The 9,608-nt window shown below is 39.8% G+C and overlaps 1 protein-coding gene across 3 annotated transcripts in view; it reads right to left on the minus strand.

Moving 5' to 3' along the window:
- gprin3b (GPRIN family member 3b) overlaps window positions 1–6,222 on the minus strand; it is an 80,657-nt gene extending 74,435 nt beyond the window's left edge. Inside the window, exons 1-2 of one of the 3 annotated variants that reach the window (XM_039750170.1) lie at window positions 5,855–6,222; window positions 918–977 (exon numbers count right to left, since the gene is read on the minus strand). The gene's annotated coding sequence lies outside the window, so the exon portion shown is untranslated. The other 2 variants (XM_039750167.1, XM_039750174.1) reach the window with 2 other exon arrangements.
- Window positions 6,223–9,608: the final 3,386 nt, after the last annotated feature.

A 9,608-nucleotide genomic window follows, 5' to 3' on the forward strand; every position in this document is an offset into this window, starting at 1 on the left:
ATATTTTGCAGCAGCGTGTCTATTGGATAGCTGCTGACGGAAGGCCTTATATGGGCAGGCAGAACTCCGCCTCACACGGCGACCGAGCTGCAGGCTATGGCCGTATACAGTATATGGACGAAAGTAGGTTCCAGTTATGACTGTTGTGCGTAGAATTTCGAAATGAAACCTGCCTAACTTTTGTAAGTAAGTTTGTCTCACATTTGTCTTTGATCTTTTGGGCACTGACCTCGGTCTGCATTGTTTTTGACTTTTCTGACCTGAGTACGATTTGCTCTCCAGTTTCGGGCCCTTTTGTCTTTGAATTTCAACTACACCTTTAGTTCTTTTTTTTTTTTTAGATTTTATTAATTTTATTGTAATCATTCCATACACATCGATCAATTTTTACAAAAAATAGGATTGAAAACAAGTCAAATTGAGAGAGAGACAGAGAGCGCATGACCAACGGGGTAAAGCTTAAGGCTTGTAAACATACCTAAATTGATGAGTTTAATAGGCCAACAGAGATGAATGGAGAAGAAAAAGAAATGTGGAGATAATTGCTTCGTCGGTGCTTTAAGCGCTTATTCTAAAATATTATTGATTAGATCCTGCCAGGGTTTGAATAAATTCTGTACAGATCCTCTAACTGAGTATTTGATGTTTTCCAATTTCAGATAGTATAAAACATCGGCTTCCCTCTGACTTACACCTTTAGTTCTGGTTTCACTCTCTTTACTTTGCTAGCTCGTCTAGCACAAGAGAAATGTCTGTCTGTCATGGCTCACTCAGGTACACAAAGGCTACTATGAGTTTTAAATTTACAAGTCAGACAGGCAAAGAACAATAAACTGCGTGTCAAGTTAAAGGAGAGAACCAAAAAACAAAGCAAAAGGCAAATAAAATCTCACTACTTGTTATATAAACTTAATTACCCAAAATGGTGTGGAAGTGTTTTCTTTATCCATTGAGGCAAACTCGGAGATCCAGTGGTGCTGAAAATATATGTAATGGTCAATGTGTCACTGGTGAGACAGGACAGGTTACATGACATCTAAATGGCATTTAATAAATGCAAAATTACAGGAGGCTGCAAAATACTAATAGTATTAAAATTAACACAGAAAATCAAATAAGCATCAAAATCAGGATTCCTCATGAAAAAATACTAAAAAGGGTGAAATGAAACACGTATATAAATGACCAAAAATAAGAGAGAGAGAGAGAGAGCACTTGAAATGTCCCACAAGGGAGAGGACCCCTGTAAACTCCTGGCTTGTACAGAGCAAGACCATAAGAATTCTTTATAATGGAAAATGAAGAGAAAAAGAAAAAAAAACACACAACAAAGGTGCAAAAAAAAAAAAACGTACTGGCCTAAAAGTCAATTCCAAGCAAATTCAAATCCAGTAGAATAATTCAAGTAACGGGACAAAATAAGTCAAAAACCAGAGAAAAAATCCAAGAATATACAACAGGACCCTCCAAAATACACCACAGCACATTTGTAACAAACTGCACTGGACTTCAATTGCCAGCCTTCCTTTATAGAGCTGGAGACTGTCACTTAATGATGATGGCCCATCACTGGCCAGAAAGTCGCTCTCTCAGCCACCGCATGTCCTCCCATCAAACACGAGTCACACAGCAGACACTTCGACTGCTCAGCTTATAGAGCTGAGTGACTAACTGGGGCCTGTGATGGACTGGTGTGCCACCTGCGACTGCTGCCAGCCTCCTGCAACCCCGAATTAGGATTAAGTGTGGTGGAGAATATTATGTCATGAAACAGGTAAGCTGCACACATTGACATTCAAACCCACGTTATTTAACTTTAACCAACTCAGAAATATTAGTAAGTAAAAGAGCTGCAATTTCAAATGAATGTGGCCTGGCATTTTCTAACCAAGCTCTGGGGTGCAGAGGAGTGACATCTTGAGAATGAACTCAAATTAAAAGAAAACAAGAAAAGACCACTTAGGCTCAGTGGGACTCCTGAAGAAATAAGAAAAGTCAAAGGTGTCACTGGTGGCTGTTTAGACTTCAGGCAAAGTGTAACCAGCGACTTCATTGTGTTTGTTACTCGTTTGGTTTGCCAATCCTTTTAAGAATTAAAAGAGCTCAAGCACATTGAAATTTTCATACCTTTACCCAATAAGCCACAAACAAACTGGACGGCCACGTGTCTTTGTGTCATTGAGCCCCCCTTGGACTCTCGTGGTCAGCCACAGCATCAGCTGACATGTGGCGAGAATTCAAAAGACAAAAGTGAGACCAGGGTATGGTGAATGAAAAAGAACTTGTGAGTAATTTGAGGTGATCTGTCTATCTATTATATAGTGCCTTTCACTTCTATCTATCTATCTATCTATCTATCTATCTATCTATCTATCTATCTATCTATCTATCTATCTATCTGTTATATAGTGCCTATCTATCTATCTATCTATCTATCTATCTGTTATATAGTACTTTTTACATTTATCTATCTATATATATATATAGAGAGAGAGATAGATGGATATATCTATCTACCTATCATACAGAACAAATTCTAATGTTCTAAGGTCCTATCCAACTATCACATTGTATTTTTACACCTATCTTTTACATAGTACCTTTCATTTACATCAGTTATATAATACCTTTTATTTATATTTATATATCTAATATAGTGAATTTAATTTATATCTATCTATCGATCTATCTATTATATAGTGCCTTTCATATCTATCTATCTATTAAATAGTGCCTTTCATATCTATCTATCTATCTATCTATCTATATATCTATCTATCTATATATCTATCTATCTATCTATTAAATAGTGCCTTTCATATCTATCTATCTATCTATCTATCTATCTATCTATCTATTATGTGTTTTTTACACCTATCTGTCTAGTTATCAAATAGTGTCTTTTACATTTTTGTATTATACAGTGCCTTTCATATCCATCTAGCTATCATATAGAAGACATTCTAATGTTGTACCTCTCCATTTATCCTATAGTGCCTTCTACACCTATCTATGTATTATATAGTGCTTTTAATTTCTATCTACCTGTTATATAGTGCCTTTTATTTCCATATATCTATCTGTCACGTAATGTCTTTTACAGCTAACTACTATATAGTGAGTTGTCTTTCACAATCTATCTATCTATCTATCTATCTATCTATCTATCTATCTATCTATCTATCTATCTATCTGTTATGTAATTTCTTTCTATTCTCTTTGGGTATCAGCATAGTTATGAAGTTGACACTTTAAAATACAACTAGACAATGAGAAAAGAAACAAAAGAGGACAGAACATCAGCCAACAGTTTCAACCTCGTCTCATCACCCGTTATGTTTCGCCCAAAAGCTCAGGATGGCTCAGTCAAATCATTTGAATCAGGCTCACACCATCTTGAACAAACGTCTGTATCATAATCCTGTTCCAAAGTGTAATCACATATTGGCACGTCGTTACCCAATGTTGTAGAGCCGCCACTTACCCATCGACCTTGACTTGACTGGGGGAAAAAAGTCAAACCGCAAAGGCCGTTGGGCTTATCAGTGCATTAACGGTAAGGCTGGAGACAATCCTTGGAGGGATGATTGCTCTCGTTTTCTAAAATATTTATTTCGTATTTTTCCCTAATTTTCAAATTAATCTTTGAAGCAAACTATGTGGAAGTGTTGGGGAAGTCACTAACTCCGCAGAGTCAGGCAGTCCCTTGCACCCGTGTCTGCAGTCTAGCCCCCGCCCGCAACCCCACATTTCCCGTCCTACCTCAGAGAAGGTGGGGGTTAGAAGTACGCCCCGCCCACGCTTGATTCCCGCCCACGGTGAGGCTCAGTGTGCGCGAAATCAAAACTTAACAACGTGTGTCTCTCGGATAATGAAAGCCACCTAAGACAGTTTCCTTAAATGAATAAACTGTATTTGCTGCTTTGGGCGATGATTAACAACAGCAGCACATACGTAGGTAGGCGCCGTCCGTTATTCTGTGTCAATGCAGTCCTGTAGCGAACGCAGGAATGAAAACGGAGGTAGGGTGCCAACACCGGACCACTTTAGTGAGACCAGTCAACACGAATTCGGATCTTCTCGCACAGATGACTTCACTGTCAGAAAGCGAACTGGAGGGTTCGAGCTGTGACGCCGTACCGTCTGGCGTAGGACAGACTTGTGTTTGCGTGTACCTGTCTAAACGGCCCTTAGAGGTGTACGGAAAGACACCGACACCGATTTTGCCCCAAGGTTCCTATACGTGGGACCCCCGTTTCTCCGTGTTCAAACACTGGTGGTCTCAGCTGAGACTGTGTGAGTGCCCCCACTATGGGCTGATGCCTCCTCCAGCGCCCCTCCGTTTTGGCCAGTGTTCTGTAGAACCACGTAACCCATCGAAATATGCTTCTGCGCATGCGTAGTCTACATTTTTTTTTCTAAAACGACAGTCAATAAATAAGTTTCTTTAATACATCTGCATAATTAAATTAATGAAAACAGATCCTAATAAAACAGTATTGGTCGTTTAAGCCATTAGTAGGACGCTTATCCGATGCCTCAATACAATGCCTTTCCCATTTTAATCTTTTGTTGTTTTCTTTTTGTTTGTTTGTTTTTTTAAACATTGTTGTGATTGTAAGCCGAGCGTGATTGGTATGTGCAATCTTAGAAAAACAATTGGCTGTTAATGAGCAGTACCATAAAAATGTTATATTCATTTCGACGTTTTCACTTTATAACGTATAACTGTTTGCATATGCAGCTTATTTCGACAAGGCAGCGCAAATTGACAGAACACCGGAACAAACTCTGGCCACCGGCTTCCGTGATTTAGAGTAAGCAGGTTAAATAAAAAAATGGATGCGTGAGCACAACGATGGAGCACCAGGATGCTTCTTAGTGCACACAGCACAGTATGCCCATCTGCATTGATAATAACGGGTGTGTGTACAGCCCTAATGTAGAAACCATGTTTAGGGGACTCCAGAAACGAAACTGCACACTGTAGCCATGACATTGAAAAGCAAAGGTGTACAAGAAACGTGTGACAGCCGGACGTCTTTCACCACACGACAAATGCGGCAGTAATGATAACGCCAGTATAGCGCCACACGCGCAGCAGGAAACCGTCTCGCCTTGGAGAAGATTCACCTCGTTCTCCTTGCTTTCTGGACTATCTGACTAAAAATAAAATAATTTATTTGAGCTAATTAACAAACTTCGGGTTTGACCGTAACGGAAGGCAAGCGACAAAGCAGCATGAAAAAAACGAAACAATGACAGAAGGCGACACAGGCAGCGGCACGGAGCTTTGCCCGTTTTTTTTATTATTTATAATCATTCATTACTCAAAGCTTCCTTCAGCCGGCTGCTCGGCTCTGGCGGCTAACGGATTCACTACTGACGTGCCAGTCGCTAAACCACAAGAACATCACGGAACAAAAATCCTACCGTGAAGGCGATCAGAGTGCCAAAGTCTGGTCGTGTGTGCAAAAAAAAAAAAAAGGCGTACCGCCGACCTTCTGCAGTGAGACCTCACACACACCTTTACCTCACAGCTCCGATCGGCTCGCTATGGCAACAACTGGATTGCACAAACATGAAGGCGCATCTCGTCGGTGAGCAGTTTGAACCGGCGTACTGCTTACATCTGGACTGGCAGGCGGCGCACAAGTCCGAACATCCAGCACTGGCGCTCATCGGTGGACACAGATAGATAGATAGATAGATAGATAGATAGATAGATAGATAGATAGATAGATAGATAGATAGATAGATAGATAGATAGATAGATAGATAGATAGATCCCGTTCTGCTCGATCAAACATGCAATCAGGCTTCAGCTCCACCCCACTTTTCTCCACATACCCACCTTGACAACTTGTATCTTCGGAGGAGGAGGAGGACAGGAGACGACAGCGAACAAGTCGATGTGACCTTGCAAGCCGATGCATCACCTGGATTTCGACAACAGTTGAACTTTGAAGAAACGCGCTGCGGATTAGAGAAACCAAATCCCACTAGAACTCCTTTGGCTGAATGAAGCCTCAAGTTAGAATCAGAGTCCTTCAGGTCCTTGGGCGGTAAGTCAGTCCGACTCTGCTTGCGGCTGACGCGCCTTCTGTTGAATCAGAACGCAAAAAAAAGGAAGAGCTGTACGTCAGAGTCATGTGGCCACGCCTCGGTGTGCGGAACAGAGCCGATTGTGCTACGGTCTCTTATAGTGTCTTTCATTTCCTATCCTGCTATCTATCGATATTCGTAATAAAAAGCATTTCATTGCAATCTGTCTTTTATATAGTGTCTGTCATTGTTTCTGTCTTTGTCCTAGAAAACGTCGTTTTCTCTGTATCTGTCGGTTATACCAAGAAATATAGTGCCATTCATTATTTTCAATATATTTTATAGTGTATTGCATATCTATCTATCTATCTATCTATCTATCTATCTATCTATCTATCTATCTATCTATCTATCTATCTATCTATCTATCTATTATATAGCACCTTTCACACTATCTATCTATCTATCTATCTATCTATCTATCTATCTATCTATCTTCTATTTCAATTATAAAGTATGTTTCATTTCTACCTTTCTCCTATAGTGACTTTTATTTTTATTCCATACACTGTGGCTTTCATTTGTACCCGTCTCTTACTTAGCGGCTTTCATTTCCTATCCCGCAGGTGTACTGCAGCTATTATTAGTAGTATTTCTAATAATAATAATAATAATAATAATAATAATAATAATAATAATAATAATAATAATAATAATTAAAGTGCCCGGGCGAGGACACGTTTCGCCCAAGTCTGCTCCCAGATCCGAAAGACGCACATGTCAAAGATGAACTGGCAGCTGGCGCTGGTCTGGTCACGTGTTGGTACGAGCGCGTGAGTGAGTGGGTTCCGCGACGAACACGCGCCTAGGTTCCCGCCTTGCGCACTATATTGGCAGGATAGGCTCCGCCCCTACTCCCGAAAACAGAAGAATATTCGGCAGGTTTTTGAAATGTTCAGTCATCTTATATTGAATTGGCCCGCGTGTGTGTGTGTGTGTGTGACTATATGTGGATGTGGGTGTGTAAGATCTTGTATGCTCTTTGAACTGGCGTCTGGTACTTGGTGCTTCCGCCTCCCCTCCACCCTGGCGTGATTAAGGCTGGAAATTGGATGGATGTAAAAACAGATGGATAGGTGTAAGAGATAATAAAAGCTCAAGTAAAGTTATGCCATCTTTATAATCTGCTTGTCTTGAGTACGGTAGGAAGCCGGAGCCTTTCCCACCAAGTCAGGAGAAAAGCAGGAACATCAACTGGAGAGGGCGTCATCCCCTCACGGGCTATTATTATTGTTTTTTATATAGTGTTGGACCTTCTTAACTAAAACAACAACAACAACATTTATTTATATAGCACATTTTCATACAAACAGTAGCTCAAAGTGCTTTACATAATAAAGAATAGAAAAATAAAAGACACAATAAGAAAATAAAATAAATCAACATTAATTAACATCGAATAAGAGTAAGGTCCAATGGCCAGGGGGGACAGAAAAAACAAAAAAAACTCCAGACGGCTGGAGAAAAAATAAAATCTGCAGGGATTCCAGACCATGAGACCACCTGACCAGTCCCCTCTGGGCATTCTACCTCACATAAATGAAACAGTCCTCTTTGGATTTAGGGTTCTCACAGAAGGACTTGATGAAGATGGTCACGTAGACTTCTGCCTTTTAATCCATCCATCATTGTTGGAGCATCATGAAGCTTTGAGTAGGTGGAGGTGGCGCAGGTCACCACCACAAAAAAGCCAGAAAAAGAAACAGAAGAGAGATTTGGGGTCAGTACAGATTTTAGAGCCACCATGAATAGTTATTATGAAGAATTGAACATACAGAGTATCAGGATTACATTACAGTGAAGTTATAGAAAGGCCATGATAAAGTAATGTGTTTTCAGCAGTGTTTTAAAGTGCTCTACTGTATCAGCCTGGCGAATTCTTACTTGCAGCAGCAGAAGGCCGCCCGCCTCACCACTTCTTTTAAGTTTTGTTCTTGGAATTCTAAGGAGACACTCATTTGAGGATCTGAGGTTACGATTTGGAATATAAGGTGTCAGGCATTCTGATATATAAGATGGAGCAGATTATTTAAGGCTTTATAAACCATAAGCAGAATTTTAAAGTCAATCCTGAATGACACAGGTGACCAGTGTAGTGACATCAAAACTGGAGAAATGTGTTCGGATTTTCTTTTCCTAGTTAGGATTCTAGCAGCTCCATTCTGCACTCGTTTTGGGTGGTCCTGAGAGGAGTGCGTTACAGTAATCTAGTTGACTGAAAACAAACACGTGAACTAATTTCTCTTCATCTTTCAGTGATATAAGAGGTCTAACTTTACTTATGTTTCTTAAGTGAAAAAATGCTGTCCTAGTGATCTGATGAATATGCGATTTAAAATTCAGATTACAGTCAACAATCACCCCTAAGCTTTTTACCTCCGTCTTGACTTTTAATCCTAATGTATCCAGTTTATTTCTAATAGCCTCATTGTATCCATTATTGCCAATCACTAAGATTTCAGTTTTCTCTTTATTTAACTTGAGAAAGTTACTATTCATCCATTCAGAGATACAAGTCAGACATTCTGTTAGTGAATCAAGAGAGTCGGGGTCATCAGGTGCTATTGATAAGTACAGCTGTGTGTCATCAGTATAGCTGTGGTAGCTCACGTTGTGCCCTGAGATAATCTGACCTAACGGAAGCATGTAGATTGAGAATAACAGCGGACCAGGATAGAGCCTTGTGGACCACCATATTGGATATCTTGTGTCTTTGAGTTGTAATTACTACAACTAACAAAGAATTTTCTCCCTGCCAGAGAGGCCCACCCATTGACTAAGGCGATTTCTAAGAATGTTGTGATCAATGGTGTCAAATGCAGCACTCAGATCTAAGAGGATGAGAACAGATAAATGGCCTCTGTCTGCATTGACTCGCAAATCATTTACTACTTTAACGAGTTCAGTTTCTGTGCTGTGATTTGTTCTAAAACCTGACTGAAATTTATCAAGAATAGCAGGTTTATTGAGGTGGTCATTTAACTGCATAATGGCTGCCTTCTCTAGAACTTTACTTAAGAAAGGCAGGTTAGAGATGGGGCTAAAATTTTCAAGAGCTGAGGGGTCAAGATTATGTTTCTTAAGAAGGGGTTTAACTACAGCAGTCTTAAGACAGTCTGGGAAGACCCCCGTATCTAATGACGAATTAACTATGTCAAGAATATTATCAATTAGCACGCCCGATACTTCTTTGAAAAACCTTGTTGGTATTGAGTCAAGGACACAGGTGGAGGATTTTAATTGAGAAATAATTTTCTTTAAATCAGGTAAATCTATCCTAGTGAAAGGGTTTAATTTGTTTATAACAGAATGCTGGGGTTTAGGAGAATCCTTAGTGTTGGAGGGATATACTACAGTGGTGTGAAAAACTATTTGCCCCCTTCCTGATTTCTTATTCTTTTGCATGTTTGTCACACACAATGTTTCTGATCATCAAACACATTTAACCATTAGTCAAATATAACACAAGTAAACACAAAATGCAGTTTTTAAATGATGGTTTT

Source organism: Polypterus senegalus, chromosome 4 (assembly GCF_016835505.1).
Source record: "Polypterus senegalus isolate Bchr_013 chromosome 4, ASM1683550v1, whole genome shotgun sequence".
In the NCBI taxonomy this organism is placed as follows: Eukaryota; Metazoa; Chordata; class Cladistia; order Polypteriformes; family Polypteridae; genus Polypterus; species Polypterus senegalus.